This window comes from Staurois parvus, unplaced genomic scaffold, assembly GCF_062004578.1.
Source record: "Staurois parvus isolate SC_StPar_1 unplaced genomic scaffold, SC_StPar_1.0 ptg000274l, whole genome shotgun sequence".
NCBI lineage: Eukaryota > Metazoa > Chordata > Amphibia > Anura > Ranidae > Staurois > Staurois parvus.
Genome location: NW_028318070.1, coordinates 396382 through 421284, shown reverse-complemented (window position 1 = coordinate 421284; position 24903 = coordinate 396382). Strand labels below are relative to the sequence as shown.

Genomic DNA, 24903 nt, shown 5'->3' with positions numbered 1-24903 from the left:
GTTACAGTGTATCTGCTTGCCAGTACAAGGTAACAGCACATAAATACACACTGACAGGTTTGTGGGGACCTGAATGGCAATAGCAATCTGCTCATCATGGGTGCATTGCTTTCCAAGTTCAAAAAAAAAAAAAAGTAAATGGGCATTTATTATTTTTTTTGAGTGAATGTATCCTTTACCACTGATTTGTGCTGAACACATAGGGGTTTATTTACAAAAGCTGGTTCACTCCTGTACTTTTGCATAGAAACCAATCAGCTTCCAGGTTTTATTGCCGAAGCTTAATTGAACAAGCTGGGGTTAGAAGCTGACTGGCTACCATGCACAGCTGCACCAGATTCTGAGTGAACCAGCTTTAGTAAATAAACCCCATAGTCTTTTGTCATTTTGATCCTTATTGTGTTGTAAATCCAACTTTGCACCTACTTAGTAAAGTTCAAGTTAAAGTTATCATCTGTCTGATCATTCGGCCAATCTCTGCATCTGTTACAATATCACCTTTGTTGTTCACAGAATTACAATTTTGTTGTAGTTTTTGGTTATCGAAGGAAAATAGTGAGGGAAGTATTGTATGTAATACTCCTAATTTACAGCTTTAGGCCTCTTGAACACCGTACTGATGAGCATCAGACATTCCTGGCAGAAAAAAAAACAAGGATGGGCTGTATGTCACTTGCGCGTGTTTGCAAGTATTTGAGAGTAAGCACACACAAGGAAGCGTGGCATTTGTGTGTATTTCTGTGTATTTGTGAGTATACATGCCAAAATACTGACTGGCAACTCCGATTTCTGTATTTTATTATTTTTTTTACAGATCAGTACGTAGTGCTTGTTTATGCTCCTGTGTTTACAGGCACATAAACAATGAGCTTCTTTTAGATCAGTTAACAAAAATGCTGTATGCCTGAAAACTGAGCATTTTCAAGCAGCGAGAGGCCTCACGTTTGCCCCATGAAATTACTTTAATGTCTAATATATAAGTAGCTGAAATAAATAAATATTACTTTCCTGGCATGTTTTTATAATGCTATTACAGTAATCCTGAACATAACAGTATAGAGAATAGAGCCTATAAGGTTAATGTACTAAAAGAAGAGAAGCTGTTCACTTTGCAAACTAAACATTCACTGAGATGAAGCTGTGTTCACTTCAAACAACCAATCATGTACTAGCATACATATATTTTTCAAAAACTCCCTCGCACATGGTTGGGTATTCAAAATTAACACAATTTAAAAATGAACACAAAATGGTCTTCTTTCACTTCGTAAGATAGAAAACTGTTGGTATTTTATTTTGAATCTGGCGTAGGTGTTGCACCGCAATGTAAAAGTGGAGCAAATTAGAACTACCTGAGTCTGGCACACAAGTCACTGTCAGAACCAAAACTGTTGCAGATGTTTTTTGAATTAGGCGCAAAACACTGACGAGCAATTAACACCAGAAAAGTGGAGAAGCAGCTTTACTGAATTCCCTCCTGTCTTTTTAACGGAATACATACCAACACTCTGCAAATATAAGACCTGGTGGATTAACTGTAATGATCTTAGTGACTGGTGATTTGGAATTGCATTCAATATTGTAAATGATTATTAGCTCCTTTTAATGTAATTTATTAGTCAAAATTATTGGACACAAGCTTTTTTTTATAATTTCCTTATAATGTTTATTTCTATGATTTTGGCATGATTATCATTGCAACAAACTAGAATAACAGATAGAGTGAAAATGGAGGCAGATCACAGGAGACTCATCAAGCAGATGTTTATTGGGGAACGTGAGGGCACAGCAAGGGTAACAAGACACAGTGCAACAAAACAGTCTAATGGGTAGCAATGTAATACCACACAGATAGTCCACCAAGGATGGCCCAGTAGAAATGGGGAATCGGTAATCAGGAACGGGGATCTGGGCAGACAAGGGGTCAAGTCCTGAACAGGACAGAGATTCAGGCAGACAGGGGTAAGTCCAGAACAGGGCAGAGATTCAGGCAAACGGGGTAAGTCCAGAACAGGGCAGAGATTCAGGCAAACAGGGGGTAAGTCCAGAACAAGGCAGAAATTCAGAAAGACAAGGGTAAGTCCCGAACAGGGAGGAGATCTGGGCAGATGGGTAAATCCAGAACAGGGCAGAGATCCAAGCAGATGAGGGTAAGTCCAGAACATAGCAGAGATACAGGCAGACAGGGCTAAGTCCAGAGCAGGGAGAAGGATCTGCAGGATGGCAATGTGGGACAGCCAAGGGGAGGTAGTACACAGAGGAAACAGAAGGCACAGCACAGAAGGGGGATCCTCAGGATGGCAAAAAGGGACAGCAAAGGGGAGGTAGTTCACAGGACAAACAAGAAGTTAAGTCCAGCACATGGTAGGGATCAGAGCAAACAAGAGGTTGAGTCCAGCACAGAACAGAGATCCGGACAGACAAGTGGGTATGGCACATTAAAGGGCACAGGCCAGCAATAGATACAGCATGGGTTCAGGGACTCACCAATCAACAGAAGCCACAGCTGAGGAAGTCCAGGCAGTGTGGCAGGGGAAAGGAGGTTTGGTGGGCAAATGTCCTTCATAGGAACATCACGGGTCCTCATAGGGCTGTGTGTCCTGGTGGCAGCATCTGAACCACACAGACAGCAGTTGCAGGAAACGAGTCAGGAAGCAGGTGACAACAGGTGAGGATGTGAGTTTGATGTAACGGGGAATGCATAGTGCAGGTACCACTAGCACATCAGATTTGCCTTCCACAACTGACTGTTAACAATGAAGCTTACTGGAATGGATTTCTGTGATACATGCTCACCACTGCTTGCATTGTGAGTGCATACCTTGTTTCCCAAAATCTTATATGCATGTTTAACCCAAAGCACAAAGAACGCGGTGTCACTGAGAGCCCCGGATCCCGTTCTAACAATCAGGACCCAGGACTCCCGATTCCGGGTCGCATGATCACTGTGATAGCCTCTGGTTGGCTATCACAGTGATCAGTCACTGTGCAGCCCGGCCCCCTTGTTTTTTTTCTCTCTCTATGAATGGAGAAGAGAGATACATTGTATCTCTCTAACTCCTGGCATAGAGATAAAAAAAGTGTTTGCAAAAAAATTATAATAAATAAATAAATATTAAAAAATAAAATAAAAAATAAAGAAAAAAATACCTAGATCAAGGTTTGATCTAGTTCAGTGCCAGGGTTAGTGTTTGGGTCAAGGTCAGGGTCAAAGGTCAGGATTAAAAAAAAGTGGTATCAGTGTCAGCTAGTGTCAATGTCAGTGTCAGTGTGTTTTAGGTAAAAAAAAAAAAAAAAAGACAAAAACAAAATGCGCACTATTGTTTCTGGGCTGTACTACGGGTACAAACAACAAATAACATACACATATATGATATCGCTACGATCGTCAAGAGCTGCAGAATTTATTTTGGGTTGCTCTTTGGTGGTAGGTTATGGTAGTAACAAGAAACACACAGCTAAATAAAAAAAAGGTATTTTTTTTTTTTTTACTATTTTGGGCCAGTTTTCCTTTGATGATAAAAAAAAAAATCAGGAGATATCCATTACCATTTACCACCAAATGAAAGCCCAATTTGTCCTGAAAAAAATGTGGTATAATCCACCTGGATGTACAAAGTGGTTGTGATTATATGGACGGTTTTACTAACACATGTCAACGTTCAAAATCGTGCTTAGGCATTTAGATTTGTTTTACCCTTAGGCGTGAAGGGGTTAAGAAAGTATTATTTATGCTAGTGCACACTTTATATTGCAGTATTTAAAATGTCATAAAGATACACCCAAAGAGACTGTCACTTTGCCCATTCAGGATAAAGTCATCAAGTTTCTTGCTTGTCCACCTCTGACCCATTTAAACTCAGCTATGCAGCTCTCCCCCATTGATTCATTGTAGAGGGGAATTAAACCCTGTGCAAGCTAAATGTTGAATGGTGTTGAATTTTTTGTAGGGTTGATGCCAACACTCCCTCTGCCTGAACACTGCATCAAGATACGAGGTTGCATGCCCCCCATCTCCCAATACCCATAAGAACCAGGTTTTCGCTAAGGTTCCAAACGAATGGTGGGGGAGTAAGGTAAAGGTGAGTATAAGTTTGTCAGGGGGAGGGCTAGCAAGAGAAGTCATTTTGGCCATTTAGAAGATTGAAATTACCAAGAGCTTTCTGTTTCTTTTTTTTTTATTATTTCTTGTATGGTTGTGTAGTCACCTTTCATACCACCCTGGCTGTGTGAATAAACTTACTGGAGGAACAGGTGGCTTCAGTCATTATGTTCAAAACACAATTAGCAGAAATGTGCTCACAGATCATTTTGCTGGGAACATCAGGAACAACAAAGGATAATCGACTTTGCAGAAAATAGTTACTGATAAATTAGCCATACCAACAGGCGCCTACATTCATTTAATCCCAATTTAAATTTTAATGGATTACTTACTGCTAGAGCAAAATGAAATAAAAAATACAGTAAAAACACTTAGTTGTTCTGACCAAGGACTCTTTATATGGCAGGCTATAAATTCCATTTTGCTGTATACTTTTCTTTCATTATTTAAAAATGTAGTCCTCAGGATGGCAAATATACCAGCAAATATTAGGTCTTGCTACCTACCCCTTTCATCAATCAGTACAATGAAGGAGAATAAAGGGATGTACATGACTGGTTACTATCAGAAACAAGAACCCCTCGATTTATGGCTAGAAAATCATAACAAAAAGCATGTGTCCACCATCTTTTTTTTGTTCTTCCTGTGTGCAAATTTGCATCATTTATGCAGAAACAACACACAATTCAGATGAAAAATGTGAGTGAGCCCAGAAGCATTTGTGTTCAGATGGCAGGAATATTAACAACATAATTACATTTTTCAGTATTGAAATGGTTATATGCTGTGCCTCATGTCACAAAAATCATTACAGATATAGTGGATGCATACAGTAAATTTTAAGGCGCAATGCCACATAAACAATTAACCACTTCCAGACCGGACACTTTTACCCACTTCCTGACCAGGGCAATTTTCAGCTTTCAGCACTATTACAATTTGAATGACAATTGCGCAGTCATGCAACACTGTACCCAAATAAATTTTTTACCATTTTTTTAAGACAGATAAAGCTTTATTTTGGTGGTATTTATTCACCGCTGGGATTTTTATTTTTTTTGCTATATAAATAAAAATGTCCAAAAATTTTGAAAAAAAGGGTTTTTTAAATAAAATTTTGCAAATAAATAATATTTCATCATAAATCTTGGCCAAAATTTATTCCGTTATCTTTTTAGTAAAAAAAAAAATCCAAATTAGTTTATAACCAAAAATTATAATTTTTAAACATTTTTCTTTACATTTTTATTTTATTTTTTTATATTATTAATTTTATTTTATTTTTTACATACTGTCACCCTAGCAGTACAGCGTCACCATGGTGACACTGTACTACTTGTGGGGGGTGATGAAGATTTGTTTTTTTTTTTTTACACTGATTGCTTTTACACCCATATAGGATGTAAAAGCAATCATTTCTCTTTCTCTCTGTCTGCATTCTTGCACTCATTGAGAAGTACTGAGTGAGCTGTGATTGGCCACAGCTTGTCACATGGTACAAGGCTGTTGTGAATAGCCTTGTACCATGTGACCTCTGTGATCATTCAGATTTCACACGTAGTAAGCAATGATGTCACAAGTGACATCTTGCTTACTACTTTGCATGTGATCACTGATTGGCCAATCAGTGATCACATGATCGGGACCTCGTACAGAGGTCCCGTCCGACGATCGATGTTTCACTGTGTCCGGAGGACACAGCGGGCACTGGATCGCGGTGCTGCGCGCTCCCAGGGAGCGCGCACCAGCAGGGTGCGGGGAGGCCGTTTATAAACGGCCACCCGACCCTGTAGTGCCACCGTCCGGCCGTTTATATGCAACGGCCAGTCGGGAAGTGGTTAAGAACTCTTTATAACATCATGACGATATACATTAAATGTTGCAATCTGAAATTCCCTAAAAGAGTAAGTCAAATCCTTCCCATATGACTATTTTCAATCTGCTCTTTGCTATGAGTGGATTCCACTTGGGAAGTGTAGGAAGGCGTCAAGAAAATATTGGAAAGAGACAAACATTCCTGACTAGTGGTGGTTGGAAAGGACTGGGCTTGTTTACACAATTCTCTTCGGAGAGGCACATATGAGGAAACAGTTTGTCTCCCTGGATGTGTGCAGTTTGACTGAACATTGTTTTTGATATAAGGACCAGCTTCCCTTGGGAGATGAGCTAGTGAGTCGGGCTGCATGCTGGCTGCAGGCTGCACGCACTGGGGATCTCTTCGGCTCGTGGGAGCAGGTGACCTTTCATCTCTTGACCCTGAATTTCAAAGAAGGCTGATGAGAAGCAGCTGTTTGAGAAATGGAGTTTTGTAAAAATTGCAGAAAGAGGACACTCCTCGGGGAGACAAACTAATTATCCACAACAACATTATGCTGTCATCTCAATTTACTAGAGGAATTCTAATTAATATTCATTTGTTGCAAGCTTTAATACATTGCAAGGGCAATTTATAACGAAGCACCTAGGCAGCAGCCATTGGCAGTTTAATTGAACTCAAGGTATACTTACATTAAAGTGGTTCTAAAGGCTCCAAGTTTTTTAACTTCATACACTCTACAGCAGGGGCGGACTGACCATTTGGAAACTCGGGCACTGCCCAGGGGCCCAGGGTCAGTAGGGGGCCCCATGAGATGCCCCTGGTACCTTTTTCATAGGCTTATTTGAGTTTGGGCAAGGACACAGGGGCCCCATGATCCCCTATTGCCCGGGGGCCCCATGAGTTGTCAGTCTACCCCTGCTCTACAGTATGCATGAAGGTTAAAAACCTTCTGTGTGCAGCAGTCCCCCAGCCCCCCCCCCCCCCCCCAATACTCACACGAGTCCCATCGCGACCCAGCGATGTCCACGAGACTCTCGGTTTGCCGGGGACTCTCCCTCCTCAATGGCTGAGACAGCGGCAGGAGCCAATGGCTCCTGCTGCTGTCAATCACAACCAGTGAGTCAATGAGGAGAGAGGAGGTGGGGTCAAGCCACGGCTGTGTGTGTCAATAGATACACAGCAGCGGGCCAGGAACACATCTGCTCAGGTGCTCCCATAGCAAGCTGCTTGCTCTGGGGGCACCCAACAGGAGCAAGGACCCAGGAGCGCCGGCAGGGGGACCCTGGAAGAGGAGGATCCGGGTTGCTCTGTGCAAAACCATTACACAGAGCAGGTAAGTATGACAAAAAAGAAAACTGGGCCCTTGTTATCGTTTTAAGGGCCTGTTCACACTGTCTAGTTGCAACATAAGCACTGCAACACAGTAATATTCATGTGCACATAGTTCTAATGTTAACAAAAAGATGTGTTCACATCTCTGTGCTGTTTTGCAGCATGATTTAAAAAAAAAAAAACAACGTGTTTTTGTTATCGAAAATCCCTTTCCCTCAAAATCACATTCAATAATAATGCTAAACAGGACAAATAGAGAGGGTGAATCTCCTTAACCGCTTCCCAACTGCCCTATAGCAGACGTACGGTCAAAATCACGTATATATACGTGAATTTGTATTTCGGGGGGGGCAAGTGCGTGCTGTTGATCGTCAGCGGAGCTGACAGGGGAGAGGTCTGTATGTAAACAATATAGATCTCTCCCCTGCCAGCAGGAGCAGGCTGTTTTGTATTGCTCTGCACAGAAGAGCAATACAAAGCAGCTTGTTTCCCTAGTAAAACAGCACACATAGTAAAACACACAGCACACAGTTAACCCTTTGATCACCCCAAGATGTTAACCCCTTCCTGCCCAGTGTCATTAGTACAGTGTCAGTACTTTTTATTAGCACTGATCACTGTATTAGTGTCACTGGGGATGTCAGTGGCAGTTAGTCACTTTTCAGTATATATAATTCCAGTATATATATTGCCATTTGTAGACACTATAACTTTCACGTAAATCAATTAATTTACACGTATTGCGATTTTTTTCAGCAATGACAATTTATAACGAAATTTGATAAAAAAAATTTTATTGGACATATTTAATAGCAAAAAGTCAAAAATATATATATTTTTTTCAAACTTGGCAGTCTTTTTTTAGCTTATAGCGCAAAAAATTAAAACTGCGCAGGTGATCAAATACCACCAAAAGAAAGCTCTATTTGTGGAAAAAAAGGACATCAATTTAATTAATATGCAACGTTGCATGACCGCACAATTGTCAGTTAAAGTAACGCAGCGCTGTATCGCAAAAAATGGCCTGGTCAGGAAGGGGGGTAAATCCTCTGAAGGGCAAGTGGCTAACAGGGGCACAGACAGCAACAGAAAACTGACAGGGGTTGTAAACCCGCTCCACTCTATCCAAAACTTAAAAAAACGTTTTGCCATTAGTTATACTTTAAGGCAGGACTCTCAGCAAAAAGATGCCCAGGAACAGAAAAAAATAAAAAAGCAGCTTTTGCTACAATATTAACTTTTATTCTGGAGCTGTCCTCTGTGGCAATTCTCTTACGCCAGAAGATATCACAGGTTTTCCAGGTTGAACAACTGCCAGCATTATTCAACCCATTATTCAGTGAGCCTAGTCAGTCATGGACCCAGCTCCCAGGTGACAGCATCATACATCTTGGGCTCAGAGTACTCCTGGACTGAGTGGCACTACAGTGAACATCGCTCAGCCTGGGAGGAATGACCACATCACCAAGGAAAAAAGAAAGAACTTAAAGATTACAGCATAAAATAATGTAGTGGTGGAGGGCTCAACCAAAGTTCAGCTTTTGAGCAGTATTAAATCCAAAACAAAAACTGTAATATATGGCAGCTTAACAATCATTAGATGTGATGGCTGCATTCGTTTTCTTTCTTTTGGCTATTTTCCCCTCTGTTTTCACCTGGTGATCTGGCCATTACCACACCTCTTGTACTGTATTAAAGCTCCCCCACTCTGGATGAAAGAGCACAGGAGCACCTTTGGATAGCAGCATTGTCAGTATGTGGGGAAGGGATTGTTTGATGTACCAGTGGATTTAGATACACTAACAAATTGAAGCCAAACTCCAGCTCACGCTTTATAATCAGTTGCAGAAAACAGTTGTTTTTCTTTTTGGGATAAAAGTTTTACAGAAATAAATAAAAGCTGATCATGTAAGCACCCCTATCAGCAAGTGGTTTTCTCATCTCTGTAACTGATACATTCTGCTAGAGAGCTTAAAGTGTTACTAAACCCACAACAGTAAAATCAGTCTGTACTGTCCCCATTCCATATGCTAATAGAACAGATCCTTGGGGGCAAGCTGCACATGCTCAGTTTGGTGTGTATTGCTAGAGGTTTTTTTCTTGGGACAGTGCATGTGATCAGCACAGGATCAATCAGCGCTGTCCAGACAGAGGGTAAGGGGTTATGCAGCCTCATAGGACAATCAGGGGAGAATGAAAACTACTCCTACAAGCTTTAACCAGTGCTCAGCTGGACACTGATAGAAGTCACAAGACTGCTATATACTGCTGATGAGAAAGGTATTGAGCAGTTTATATTTACTAAAATAACTGCATTGCCATGTTCTATCGTGGGAGACCAGTTATAGTGAATGCAGGGTCCTGGGTTTAGTAACACTTTAATCCTTTTAAAAAAAACTAACCGACTAGATCAGCAGATGAAAATAAAAGAAAGAAAACCTAAACAAGAAAATACATGCAGCCATCACATCTAAGAAATGGTAAGCTGCAATACACCAAATTTTTGCTTTTGCGTTTATTACTATTTTAAGTAGCTGACCAGAGCAAGTATGCAGTAATTTCAATAGCTGTTGCGGGTCAGTGACTCCACAGTTTTCTGAAGCTAATGGTAAAAAATGGTTTTTAGACGGAGAGGTCAGCTATGGCAGCCTACAGGTTTCTCTCTATACTTATCATATGAGGAGTGTTGTGCAGTGTCACATCCACGTGAAAATACTGCCCACCCCTGAACATTTCCTCAGCTTATCACAGTTTCCCAAATTATTCTTTAGTGATCAGGTTAGTTAATGGTTTCTGCATGTAGCTGATTTACCCACAATACTGCTCACTTGGGTCTCATTAAGGTATTAATTAGAAATTAAGAGGGCACAGAGGAAGTCTTTATATTTGCTGCTATACTGGCAAAGCTTCAAAAAACTGAAAGGATAATTACACCGGTCAATGAAAATGCTACCCCTTTTAATTTTGGAATAAAGACTGCCTATTGCATTCTGCATGAATGAAAGTCAGGGAAGGGAAGTGAGACATCTGCTCAATTAATTTTGGCAAAGAAATCTCGGGTAGGAAAAAATTTGACCAGTACCCATAAATTGTTACAAATATTACAAAGTGTTCCTACGCCTAACCTGATAATATAAAAGGATTACACTGGAAACTATTACAAAGCTTTTTGGCTATACTTCTTCTATGGATTATAGTAGTGCAGTTAGTCCTCCACTCCTGTGACCTGTTTTCAGCTGACAGTGGGCTAAAGCCTGCTGTTGCCTGTCATCACAGAGCTGGTCCAGGTTCTGAAAAGATTCTGACCATATAGTCGGGATCCACCCAGAACCCTGGATCAGCCTCTCAGTGAGGCCCTAAGCCAGCAGCTCCCACTCCCTGCACAGCCCGGCGCTCCAGTGAGCGCTGGAGGGGCACAGCAGAGGGGGGTGACTTACTCCCTGCTCAGAGCAGAGGGGAGAATTGAGCGATCAATGATGTGTGATCACTTAGTTCTTGGTGTAGAGCAGATGGGGGATTGATGCTGCATCCACCTAGGGGAGTATAAATATTTTCTCAGAAAGCCATACTTCTCCAGTTCTCACACATCAAATGGAACTGTTTTATGTGTTACAAAAGTTCAGTGACACTGATTGCATTTTCATATACACCCAGCAGGTGGAAACCTATTACAGCTCTCATCAGCTAAACCCAAAACCTACACACACACACGAGTAAGGGTCAGAGTAGTAACTCATCCCATTTCTATTACATGGCTCCAGCTAAGGTTTCAACCAGAGACATAAGGGGGAAGCTTATTGCATCATATAAATGGTACAAGAAATTGGCACGAATGGCATGATCCGCATTAAAAAAAAAACCCAAATATTCCAGGTCTATCTGTGCCACCTGCACCAGTTTCTATTTCACTGAAACTGGTGCAGGGCCTGCACTTAATTAACAAACGGATTGCTGCAGTTGTCAAAATAGAAAATTGCTGGAGATTCCCACCAGGCTTTATCTGGTGTACAGAATATGAACTGTCAGCAGACAGCTCACATGCCTCTCTCTGCCCCTGCACAAGCTGAGCCTGCACCCCTTTTGTTAACTAGGAGCAAGCCTTTCTCAGCTCAGAAGAGTTGTGCAGGCATAAAACCTGAGCCACTCTTTGTTAATTCCTCGAAATTAACTGAAAGAGATCAGCTGCTGCAATGATTCTTTGTTAGAGGACCAATAATGCTCTGTGAATCCAGTGTCATATTATACATATAGTTGTACTTAAAAGTTTGCATACCCTGGCAAAATTGTGAAATTTTAGCATTGATATTGAAAATACTGTATGACGGATCATGCCAAAAAACTGTCTTTTATTTAGGGATAGTGATCACATGAAGCCATTTACTATCACTATCATTATTTTTTACTCCTTTTTAAAGCAACATTAAAGCTTTGTTTATTTTTTTTTTTAAATACCAAGCATGTCATACCTGCTCTGTGGCATGGTTTTGCACAGAGTAGCCCTGATAGAACGCATTAAAGCAGAGTTTCAGTCATTTTTGTGTTTATTAAAATTCAGCAGCTACAAAAACTGTAGCTGCTGACTTTTTATAAACACACACTCACCTGTCCCAGGGTCCAGCGATCTGCTCACCTGCGAATCCCTTCTCTTTCTCTTCTCTCCCCAGCACCGGCGTCTCAACTGTGGGCACTAGGCTGTTACAGCTTGCGGCTTCACAGCCGGGTGCCCACTGTGCATGTACAAGTCACGCTGCGCAGTCTGTTTGGTCCAGCAGTTGTCTGGGACCTGTGAAGTGACGCAGAAGTAACGGAAGGAAGGGGGGGAGGCAGACCACTGGCTCATTTCGCCGCGGCAAACTGAGCCAGAAGTGGGAATGGGTTCCTGTCAGAACTAGGTATCTGGTCCCCCCCCCAAAAAAAAGTGGAGGGGGGGAGGAGACAAACAAGCCAAGCTTCAACATTTGGGTGGAACTCTGCTTTAAGGTGAAAAACCTTAAGGCTTGAGAGCCACTTTCAGTCATAATAACAGAAATCTCCCAAATGGCTCAGATCAAAAGTTTCCATACCCTGGAATGGTTGGCCTTGGTACAGACACACAAGCTGACACCCACAGGTTAAACTGGCAATTAAACGTTAATTTCCCACATCTATGGCTTTTTAAATTGCAATTAGTGGCTTTGTATAAATAGTCAATGAGTTTGTAGCTCTCATGGGGATGCACTGCACAGGCTAGATACTGAGCCATGGGGAGAAGAAAAGAACTGTCAAAAGATCTGCGTAACAAGGCAATAGAACTTTATAAAGATGGAAAAGGATATAAAATGAAGTCAGTACTGTTCAATCACTTGTTAAGAAGTTGAAAATTGGTATTGGTGCATCCCTAATTTTATATATATATATATATATATATATATATATATATATATATACACATTTATATTTAGTATACAGTATACACTCACTGGCCAATTTATTAGGTACACCTTGCAAGTGCCAAGAAAATCTCCCCCACACCATTACACCACCAACACCAGCCTGAACCGTTGATACAAGGCAGGATGGATCCATGCTTTCATGTTGTTTATGCCAAATTCTGACCCTACCATCAGAATGTCACAGCAACCAGTCTGCCCATTTTCCTCTATCCTCTGACATCAACAAACCATTTTCATCCACACAACTGCTGCTAACTGTATATTTTCTTTTTTCAGACCATTCTCTGTAAACCCTAGAGATGGTTGTGTGTGAAAATCCTAATAGATCAGCAGTTTTTGAAATACTCAGACCAGCCTGTCTGACACCAACAACCATGAAACATTCAAAGTCACTTAAATCCCCTTTCTTACCCATTCTAATGCTCATTGTGAACTTCAGCAAGTCATCTTCACCACATCTTGATGCCTAAATGCACTGAGTTGCTGCTATGTGATTGGCTGTAAAAGAAAACAAACCATTATAATTTCCTCTTTATTTAAATGGGTTTCACAGAACACAGTGTGCTTCTGCAAATGAATGCAGGCCAGCAAGCACCAAAGCAACATCACAGCTACAATAAAAAAATGTTTTTTTTCAACCTGCAGTGCATTTTTCATGATCTTTTAGTAGAATTCTTCAGATGTGCGCATAACAGCTTTTATGCAATTTTCTATTATCTGTTCATATCTACTATTGTTTTACAGAAGGCTAAGCATCACAATGGATATCAAAGGGATTTATAAGAGTAATATCTTGGTTGTTACAGAAACAAATTACAGTAGAAGTGCCTGACAGCCAGTCCTATTTCTCTTTCATGATATTGTGCTACACAAACTATACATTTCAAGGCCAACAAGAAACACATTAGTGGTCTAGGGACTGGAGGTTATAGTCTTTGAAACAAGGTTGTATTATGATCAGGGGCGGACTGACAACTCATGGGGCCCCCCGGGCAATAGGGGATCATGGGGCCCCTGTGTACTTCCCCAAACTCAAAAAAAGCCTATGAAAAAGGTACCAGGGACATCTCATGGGACCCAGTACTGACCCCGGGCCCTCGGGCAGTGCCCGAGTTTCTAAATGGTCAGTCTGCCCCTGATTATGAGTAATAGTGATTTAGTTTATGAAGAGATCAGTGACAACACATTACATATAAAATTAAAGCGGAAGTTTAATCTCATATTTTTACTTCTCTAGTTCCTCCTTCTACCCTTCATTAACCTGCTAATAACATTTTTTAAATAAAACCTAAAGGGTTTTCATTAAATACCTTATTTTAGACCTGATTTCATGACTGGGTCTCTGTGCTTCTCTTTACAATGAAGGGAGATCATGGCTGGTGGAGGGTCAGGGAGGATGCTGTACCCGTGTGCTGTGCTGCTGCTGACTCTTTATCCAGAGGCTGCCTTTTAATACCAAGGATCCTGGGATGCTGCCAACAATGCACTATATCACCTGTGATGGACTATGCTACCACCCATGGACTCAAATATAACGAACCTCCATTCTTACAATATGCCGGGGCCTGTTAGCAGTTACAATGCCTTGAAAAAGTATTCATACCCCTTGAAATTTTCCACATTTTGTCATGTTACAACCAAAAACGTAAATGTATTGTATTGGGATTTCATGTGATAGACCAACACAAAATGGCACATAAATTGTGAAGTGGAAGGAAAATGAGAAATGGTTCTCAACATTTTTTACAAATATATATATGAAGAGTGTGGCGTGCATTTTTCTATACTTTGTACAACCTTTGGGGGGAGTGAAATTTTTGCCCATTCTTCTTTGCAAAATAGCTCAAGCTCTGTCAGATTGGATGGAGAGCGTCTGGGAAGAGCAATTTTCAAGTCTTGCCACAGATTCTCAGTTGGATATCGGTCTGGACTGTGACTGGACCATTGTAACCCATGAATATGCTTTGATCTGAACCATTCCATTGTAGCTCTGGCTGGATGTTTCGGGTCGTTGTCCTGCTGGAAGGGGAACCTCTGCCCCGGTCTCAAGTCTTTTGCAGACTCTAACAGGTTTCTTTTAAGATTGCTCTGTATTTGGCTCCATCCATCTTCCCATCAACTCTGACCAGCTTCCCTGTCCCTGCTGAAGAAAAGCATCCTCACAACATGATGCTGCCACCACCATGTTTCACGGTGGGAATGGTGTGTTCAGGGTGATGTCCAGTATTATTTTTCTGCCCCACATAGCATTTTGCTTTTAGGCCAAAAAGTTAAATTTTGGTCTCATCTGACCGAAGCACCTTCTTCCATATTTGCTGTACCCCCCACATGGCTTCCCGCAAACTTCAAAACAGGACTTCTTATGGCTTTCTTTCTTCTTGCCACTCTTCCATAAAGGCCAGATTTGTGGAGTGCACGACTAACAGTTATCCTGTGGACAGATTCTTCTATCTGAGCTGTGGATCTCTGCAGCTCCTCCAGAGTTACCATGGGCCTCTTTGCTGCTTCCCTGATTAATGCTCTCCTTGCCCAGCCTGTCAGTTTAGGTGGACGGCCATGTCTTGGTAGGTTTGCAGTTGTGCCATACTCTTTCCATTTTCTGATGAAGGATTGAACAGTGCTCTGTGAGATGTTCAAAGCTTGGGATATTTTTTTTTATAACCTAACCCTGCTTTAAACTTCTCCACAACTTTATCCCTGACCTGTCTGTTGTGTTCCTTGGCCTTCATGATGCTGTTTGTTCACTAATGTTCTCTAACACTTCTGAGGGCTTCACAGAACAGCTGTATTTATACTGAGAATAAATTACACACAGATGGGACTCTATTTACTAATTAGGTGACTTCTGAAGGCAACTGGTTCCATTAGATTTTAGTTAGGGGTATCAGAGTAAAGGTGGCTGAATACAAATGCTCGCCACACTTTTCAGATATGTATTTGTAAAAAATGTTGAAAACCGTTTATCATTTTCCTTCCACTACGCAATTATGCCTATCACATAAAATCCCAATAAAATACATTTAAATTCTTGGTTGTAACATGACAAAATGTGAAAAATTTCAAGGGGTATGAATACTTTTTAAAGGCACTGTAGTTGGGGTGTTGTAAGGAACTGTTTGTGATTTGTCCTGTTATCAGAAGAAGATCAGTAAAGGTAGTTATTCTCTTACTTAAGCCTGGTCTGAAGTTATTCTAAAAGGGGTGCATCATAAGGCTCGCATATACAAAGAACCTGGGTCTGTACTGGCACTAGGAGGTATGAAGTTCACAGTACTCTAAATGTCGTTGCACTTGAAGAACAAGGTTGTAACTAAGGACAACCAAGTCCAGACACAAGCAACAAGTTGAGGCAAAGTACCCTGGTAAGGTGAGATGTCCTCTGGTAGCAAGGGAGCACCATTTGAGGCCCGCCAGTTGTCCATCTGCCATAGGAACTGGGAGCAGACCAGTGTTAAAGGGGTTCCGATCCTCGCCAGCAGGTACGGTACAGGAGGAGTTAATTCAGGACATGTATGAAACCCATGTTAAGTGCCAGGTGGGGTTTCATTCCATTACTGGGAGCAAGGTAACGGAGGTACGCTGGCTGGTATAGTACAGCAGCTCAGTCTGGAACACATGTATCACACTGTAAATACAGCAATAGGACCACTCTTAAAAGGAGAGTCGGCTTTACACTCTATTCGGTGTCTGCTCATCCCTGAGTCAGGGGTCTGCTTTAATATTAGACTTTCACAAGAGCAGAGTTCCTGTCTGGTCCTGGACATCTATGAGCACACCTCTGGCAAAGGTACCCCCAGTGCATGGGCGCTTAGGCCCTGATGGTGTTATCGGAGTATCAAAACCAACTCTGGCTTTAAACGAACAACAGAAGACTTACATCTGGCTTCAGAGGGCGACTTTTAAAGGCTAAGCGCACCTTAATTTATTTTTTTTAAAATAGGATCTTAGTCTGACTGTTATGATATAGACGTGCTGGGGCGACTGTGCTATAATGTTTACTTGGAAGCCAATGACAATCACAGCTGACTTACGCTGCGGCTTCAGACATCTATGATAGCATATCAAAGGTATACTGTAATTTTCCCTATGCACGTATTTTGTATGTTAAGTATTAAGTATCTTTCTATCATGGCAGTAGAAAAAAACAGATGTACACAGACAGAGCAGATAAATAACCCAAGCCAGAACAGAGCAGAATATGACAGAGACAGTAGACCGTAAAGAGCTGATTTACTGAGGAAAACCATGTTATATCTACAAAATCAAACCAGTTTGAGTACTGAGCTCCCAGAATCGGAGCACTGTCAGTCTCTGGATGAACGCTCAGTGAATCCTCACCATCCTTTTTCCAGCCTGGAAATAGAACATTAATGTAACTGGCAATTTATAGAGGTGCAATAAAGGCTGAGTGCCACCAGGGAGCAAAGGGTTTAAAACAGTTGAATATGAAAAGCAAAGCAGAGATTTATAGAGTGCAGTAGGCTGTGAACCCATTCTGGTTATCTATTCATACTATTCCCTCGCATTCATATGTGGTGCAGAATACAAAAGGAGTTTACTGACATCATGTTAAAAAAAAAATTAGATTTCAGCATTTTATGATCTTTACGCTAATGCATAGAATGAGCAAGTCTTATATGAAAAGTAAACAGGTGTATTCCAGTAACGGTAATTAGGGGCCCATACACATTTGTGTGTTGAGGTAATGATTTATAAAATGCTTGTTTAACCATGTGTTCCTTTGAAAAAAAAATAATAATTTCTGTATAAAACTGTACTTCATTCTGTATGCATTGCGTAGGTATTGCACACTGCATTCATATTCTGCTGCCAATTCTTATTTCCATAAACAAATACTGATACATTTTCTAAGATGGTGACAAGTTTTTCAACTTTCTAACTGCCGATTTCATCTATTCAGTGCATATCGGTTAATCATTATAATAATTTAACTTATTTCTTGAATTTCACTGGTCAAACATTTAGCCTTTTTATATCTACATCAAATAAGTGGCTTTCCCAATCCAAAAATTGGAATATATATATATATATATATATATATATATATATATAAATATATATAACATAGGAATGTTTTGTAAAATTAAAATAAAATAAAATAGAATACCCAGAAATAAAAATTTTGCAATAAAGCAATTTAAATTAATTTCTAGTATAGCCTCCCTGGCGGTATTCCCGAGTGTAGCTCGGGGTAAAGTTTCAGTACCACAAGCGGTAACCCCGAGCTACACTTGGGAATACCATGCGGCGCTGCTCCGTGATCCCTTCTGCTCTTACCTTGTCCTGCGCTCCCGCGATGTTCCTCCTGCAGTGTCCCCAGCAAAGTAATCCGGATGCCGGCACCTGTCTTCTGGGTTCTGTCCCCTGCGAGCGTCGGGACGGCGGGAAATTTGAAAATGACAAAAAGTGACATTCACTAAAATCACATAGTATAACATTCCTGTATCAAACCATTTCACATACATTTTGTCCCGAGTGCTTTGTCCGGCGCCCTGCCTGCATTTTTACTGTTCTTTCTGCCTGGAAACTGAGAAACGTCCATATTGTCCAAAAAGCGTCCCTTTAGGTCAAAATCGGTTTTAGACCGGCTAGAGAACAGCGATAGTAAATCAGAACCACTTGCAGAATTGAGTGATAATGATTCGTGGGGGAAATTCGTCATCAGACACTGAAAACAATTTGCGACTTTGCTCAGTGCTGTGCGAACTTGGCGCTCTATTTCAAATTTCAGTGTTTTTGGTTTGATTATATTATTGAATTAAATTTATTATTATTATATTATTATATTTTATGATTATTTATTAAATTATAATTTATGATTTCGTGTTTCAAGTTTTATCCTACCCGAGATGTTTACTAGACTCTTGTTCGGACAGATTTCAGTGAGTTATTCCTAAGAATTACAAGCCTACAATATAAAACGCCAAATTTCCATGCAAAATAATGGTACCGCTTTCAGCACCAAAAATCTGAAATAATTATACCGCCAGGGAGGTTAAGGCCTCCTGGTGATAGCGTATCCAACATAGAAATAGTCTAGTTTTGTCCCCTCCAGTGGCCTTTCACTCTGTCAATGGCATACAAATGTAGCTGGCTTACATCTTTTCCATGGCATTCCTTAAAATGCCTCGATACACTGTGTTGGATGTAACTTCTTCTTATGTCATTCATATGATCCTCAATTGGGGGATAATGGGCATACAGACCTACTCTACTGTAAAGTGAGAGATAATGGTTATCTGGTGAGTTTTCCAGTGTGGTGGTGGTGGCACACAGGGGTGGAGTGAAACACGGAACAAATCACTGATTTAAAGAACTGTTTATGATGCAATCTATATGTTTGTTTTGCATAATTTGCATGGAGCACTTTTACACAATGAAGCTAATATACTATATGGAAGAGGATATTTGCACCTTGACTGATAATTTCTAGCACTTTGATGGACAGTTATATTGTGTTGTGAATATTGCACTTTATTTATATATCATTTTTATATATGATAGCTGTAGGAACACTGTATATTGAGAGTAGTATTAATTTAAGTACAAATAGTGTAACATACAGCTTGTCAGGAATGGACTCACCACAGGTGGTGCTGGGGCTCACCTGCCTTGTGGGCTGCAGTACTAGTGCTGGCCAGCGGGTGCTCTCAGCAGCCAGAATCTCACTCCTGCAGTCAAGCTATCACCTGAGGCTGATTGCAGGAGGTGTATTTAAGCAATGGCCAGGCCTGCAGTCAGTGCCTTGGTGTTTGTTCCCATGAGCCCATGTACCTGCATCCTGTCTGCTTCCTGCCTGATCGTGACTCTGCTAGAACTCTGCCTGCACCGACCCCGGCTATTCCTGACCACTCTCCTGCCTGCTCCTTTGTACCTTGTCTGCCCGATAGTTACCGACCCGGCCTGCCTGACTGCGTCTGTGTTCCCGCACATATTGTGATTTGTTGGAGGTTTGGTTTTTGCACTGTGTGTACTGTATAGTCTTAATAAATTATATTGTTTTACACCATACTTGAAGCCTGCGTTTCCCTGTGTCAGTCCACACATCTCTGGTCATACCTGGATCCCTGACACAGCTGCTGGAGTTGTAGGCACTTTAGCGCAGGTGTTAATGGTTTAAGTTTGAAAAAAAAATGTTTTGCACATACTCACATTCTTTAGTCTGATAAGACTTCAAATGCACCAAATAGACATAACAGTTAGACCACATTTGCACCGGTAATTTAGACCAGTGCAAACTGCAGTGGTAGGAATCTTTTGATTCCGCTGCAGCTGTGGGAGGCTAGGTGGGGCCATTAGCCCCATTCACAATAAGACCCCGGTTGCACCCTAGTGTCCACAATTACAGCGGTCATATCAGTGCAGTTCCGACTTGGTCGAAGCCATGCTGATTTCTAAAGTAGTGCATGCACTACTATTTGTGCGGTTTGCATAGACATCTGTGTCAGATGTCTTGCAAATCGCACCTCAAATCGCAATGACATCCCAGCTTAGAAATCATGCGACTTACAGTGAAGTCACACGATTTCAAAGTCAGGATCGATTTGACTGGGGTGCAATGGCAGGTCGCCAGAGGCAGCAGCTATTCACAGCTGTCCACACAAAGTGCATGCAGCAGCAATCACCACAGGTAATTGCTGGCTGTGCAGAGGGCTGCAAATAGCTGCGGCCGCTGGCAACCTGTCATTATAGTGAATGGGGCCAGTGGCCTCACCAAGCCACTGACAGCCGCAGCAGTAATCAGAAGATTTCTGCCTCTGCATTCTGCACCAGCTTAAATTGCTAGTGTGAATGTGGACTCATTTGGAAATAGGCTAAGCGTATCCTTTTGTGTCCGTTCCCTATTGCAGTACTTAATATTAACTTGGAACCATTGATAATATTAGGATAGCAGTTGCCTAGCTAAAAAAAATTCTAAGACAGTTACATATATTGTTGAAAACAAGCTATACAGTTGAAATGAATGTTAAAACATTTGTGTGTATATATATGAAAAAAAAGATAAATACCCCATTTATATAAGTGATCACATTCCCTCTGTTCTTAACTGCATATAGTGGTGCGAGTAAAGAAACAGCAGTACACTGGTCTTACCAGTGAATGTCTGTGCACAGGGGGCATGTCAGGGCAAGTCTGATTATTGGTGGAGAGTAGACTGAGTTCCCAGCACAGCTAGAGAACTGACCACTCTGAGCTCTCATGCCTAGTGTAGTTAGTTTTTAATAGGAAAGCAGAAGGACTGGCAGGAACATCAGGGATTTCACACAAAAGCAATACAAAGAGAACAGGATACTTTTTCATGCAAATACATGGTACAGCAGGCACATATCAGGAATAGGTAATGTTGGGCTTACATATTCTTTAATGCATCGATATATGTGCATTGCTGTGCCATTTATGATGAAAGGCATCCTTATGCACATATATAGTACTCCCATGCAAAATGGTGCAGGTGCCTTTTAGGTTCATTGGGTGTGTAGATAGTTCATCCAGAATTATGTTAATGCACTGCAACAATGAGAATGGGATTCCTATACTTCTATAATGTTACTATTGGGCCTATTCAATGGGTTCTACACACTAAACAGTACAAAAATGAGGACTGTTCTGATTGCTAATAGCACCCAGGTTCTCACTTTCATCCTGTGCAATATGGAAATGAGAATCTGATTGGCTGCCCTGACTACAGATCAAAGTTACACTTGTAGACACTTTGATAAATAGGACCAATTATCTACTAATAATGCACAAAAATCAATAAGCTCCAATAAAGACACCAGAAACGAGCGCAAATAAAAAAAATCAATGTGAAGACAGATAAGTGGTAGATGTTAACAGTTTGTTTACACAGTGAGAATGGTAAGGCACAGCACATATGCTCAAATCCAATCATTTGCAGAACATACATATTAAACACTGACATGTCGGATATTTCCCCCACGGCTGGCTGCCTCTCCAGAAGCACCTCCAAAGAAAACAAACATTCCATGCCTTTAATAGGGAAACTGCAGCCAAAGAAGATGTCTAGTCGGTGAAAAGGATGTTCAACCCTTTAAAAATACTGAATTGCACTCAGTTACAATACATTTTACAAAATGGCCAAGAAGAACCAGACTGTATGTAGCAGGAGAAATCTATCCGCTCTCATAGGTAAACTAACAAAAAAAAACAACAGCTCATTGCCACCTCCTGGAAGGATGTGGTTTTCCATTTATAACCTTGGCAGTGACATCTTATACAAGTGACGGGTCTGGCAGGAGTACAGTGAAAACACAGATGACATACTGCAGCAATAGTAAATAGATTAACCATTTCTGTACTCAGAAGGAACAACGTAACGCTGATAAACCTGCTCCAATTAATACCTCAAAAGTGCAGTCTCTATGCCTGGCTGAATGACACCAATATCCTTAGCAACCAAGCAAGGAACAGAAATGTGTTTTGTACTGTAAAAGGAGGGTAAAGGATGAGTGAGCAATCCCATTAAATTCCGGATTTCAACATACTTTGAAAAACATAACAGTACTAAACTCTTCCTTTCTCAAAGAAAAAAAAAAATTAAGAAAATTAAATCACCACAATACTGACCTCCTCCCCAGCGCTGCCCCCCTACAGAATCACTACTCTACAATCCAGTGCTGGTTCTCGTCCGGGTTGAATGATTGGAAAAATACTTTAGTTGAGCTTTAGGCTCCATTCACACTTGGCGACTTGGAATCAAGAGAAGAGTTACCACGATTCTGCCCGCGATTCCAAAACACATGGCAATCGCTGTGCAATGTGCATTTAGGTGCCATTATCCTTAAATAGCACCCCAAACGCAATGTGATTCTGCCGCGATTGTCACACGGCAATCTCTGCAAAATGAGCCTTTAAAAATTGTGCAAAGCCTGTCGCCCAAAGAGGAGCAGAAGCTTCTATCTCCTAGATTGTAAGCTCGAAAGAGCAGGGCCCTCGATCCCCCCATGTTTTGCATTGTATTGGTATTGTTCTGTCACATGTTCTGTCCCCCTTTGTAATGTACAGCGCTGAGCGAACTATTGGCGCTTTATAAATACTGTATAATAATAATAATAATATTTGGGTGACAAATGCGCATAGAGCAGGCCATTCAAGTGAGTTGGCTAGCAGTTTGTGATCAGGGCCTAAAGAAGTTTCCAAACCCAAACAAAAAATGGATATATTGCCGTATAATCCTTAAATGTGGTGGCTGAATTATTTTTTTATTTATGCATTCTTTTTAGTTTTATTTTCACCCTGGTGATCTGGCCATTAACCTCCTGATTTAGCGTGGCTCCACATTATAGACACAACGGATCCAGTCATAGACAGCAACATTGTCAATCTGTGGGGGGGAAGGGGGTAGCGTTAGATGGACTAACAGATTTAAATGGACTTGACTAACAAAGGAAGATGTTTTTTAAGCAGTTACAACAACTTTTTTCTTTTTTTACATAAATGAATAAAAGCTGATCATTGTAAGCACAACTGTCAGTAGTAAATGGTTTGTTTCAACTCTCTAAATGCCACTTTGCTGGACAGCTTGGTCTGTTGAACCCCTTGCATGTGGGCAGGGGCGGGCTGACCATTTGGAAACTCGGGCACTGCCCGAGGGCCCGGGGTCAGTAGGGGGCCCCATGAGATGCCCCTGGTGCCTTTTTCATAGGCTTTTTTGAGTTTGGGCAAGGACACAGGGGCCCCATGATCCCCTATTGCCCGGGGGCCCCACGAGTTGTCAGTCTGCCCCTGCATGTGGGCCATCCAGCTGAAGTGTGTGCCTCCCAGCGTTTTAGTGCAGCATTCAGCCCCACTACAGGCAGCCTGTCGAGGTCTATGACAGCCTGCAGCTGGACACTGTACAGTCTAGTGTCAGTGAAGACCAGCATTCCAGACCTTTGTCCCTGACTGCACAGGGCCCTAAACGATGATATCCCTCGGTACAGCATCCAGACCCATTCAGCTGCAGCATACTCTAGATTTTGACAAGCTGCCTGCAGGGGGCTGGATATGAAACCTCCCAGGAGCACTGAGGCTTGGCTCACATATATGAATTTTGTGTTTGATGCTTTTTCCGGTGCTTTTTGCAATTTGTTTTGAGTTTCTACACACTTTTTGACATGTTTTTGATTGTACATTTTTACTGTGTTTTGCATTTTGTTCAGCTTTTCATTTTTTTTTTTTGGTAAAGTGGAATTTTTTTGTTGCTGGACAACGCAAAACCCAGCATAATCGTGGCAAAAACGTGCCACCATCAATTTCAGGAGCTTTTCCATTGAACTCTATTGTAGCATAAATGCTGCTTTATGCTTTTTAAAAAAGTCCCTGACCCTTTCCAAAAACACAGAAGCTAAAAAAAGCAAAGATGTGAACATGTTCCATAGGAAACCATGTTAAATGGGCAGTAGAAAGCACTAAAAACGCATTGGTGTGAATGGAGCCTAAAAAGCCAGGAGGAATGCACTGCAGCATGCGCAAGAGACCCTAAAAGAAGTTGTAAAATATCAGACATAATGACAGCTTCACCAGGTGAAAGGAAAAAGAAAAAAATGCCTAAGATTCATACCAGTGCATTTTAGCGCAGCTGTAAAAACACAGATCAACGGAAGGACATCTTAAAAACAATCATTTGCAATGTGTCCTATTTACACTATTAAAAAAACCACTAAAATGCATGTCAAAATGTACGTCAAGAGATGTCAGCTACCGTTAAAATGTAACTAAAATGGATAAACATGTACATGCATTTTAGGACAAATCAGTATGAATTGACCCTAAAAAAACAAAACAAATTCTGCAGCCACCACATTAGAGGTTGGTAACTTACAATATATAAATTTTTTGTTTTTGGGTTTAGATATGCTTTAGGGTAAACCTGTCTGTAGGGCAAATTTTGCTCACTGGAATAAGGGAACCTAGACATGGCTCCAAAAATGAAATGTTCCCAGCACTTTGGCCCACCCAACTGCCACCAGCATTCCTAAGCTAAGGAACGTTGTCACACTGCCAGAGTGGAGTCATTATAATATGGAAAAAACAAATTAGCAGATTCAGCGGCTAGAGAGTGTCACCTCTGTAACGGTCTTGTGGGATGGGGGAGACACAAACTACAGCTAGGAAATGTCACCATTTCAGTTCCCATGAGATATAAGATGCTTGTTGGTGATTTAGCCCAGGGTAACAGCTGACCTTGAAAA

At 41.2% G+C, this 24903-nt stretch overlaps 1 protein-coding gene and 1 long non-coding RNA gene across 2 annotated transcripts in view; one reads left to right on the top strand and one right to left on the bottom strand.

Annotated features, from left to right (window-relative positions):
• Positions 1 to 24903, top strand: part of CLMP (CXADR like cell adhesion molecule) — a 121175-nt gene that overhangs the window by 59605 nt on the left and 36667 nt on the right. The window lies entirely within an intron of this gene.
• LOC149459105 (uncharacterized) overlaps positions 1 to 24903 on the bottom strand; it is a 115773-nt gene that overhangs the window by 84894 nt on the left and 5976 nt on the right. The window contains exon 2 of the long non-coding RNA XR_016313345.1: positions 13100 to 13186. This is a non-coding gene — a long non-coding RNA (uncharacterized LOC149459105). The remainder of the gene's footprint in view (positions 1 to 13099; positions 13187 to 24903) is intronic.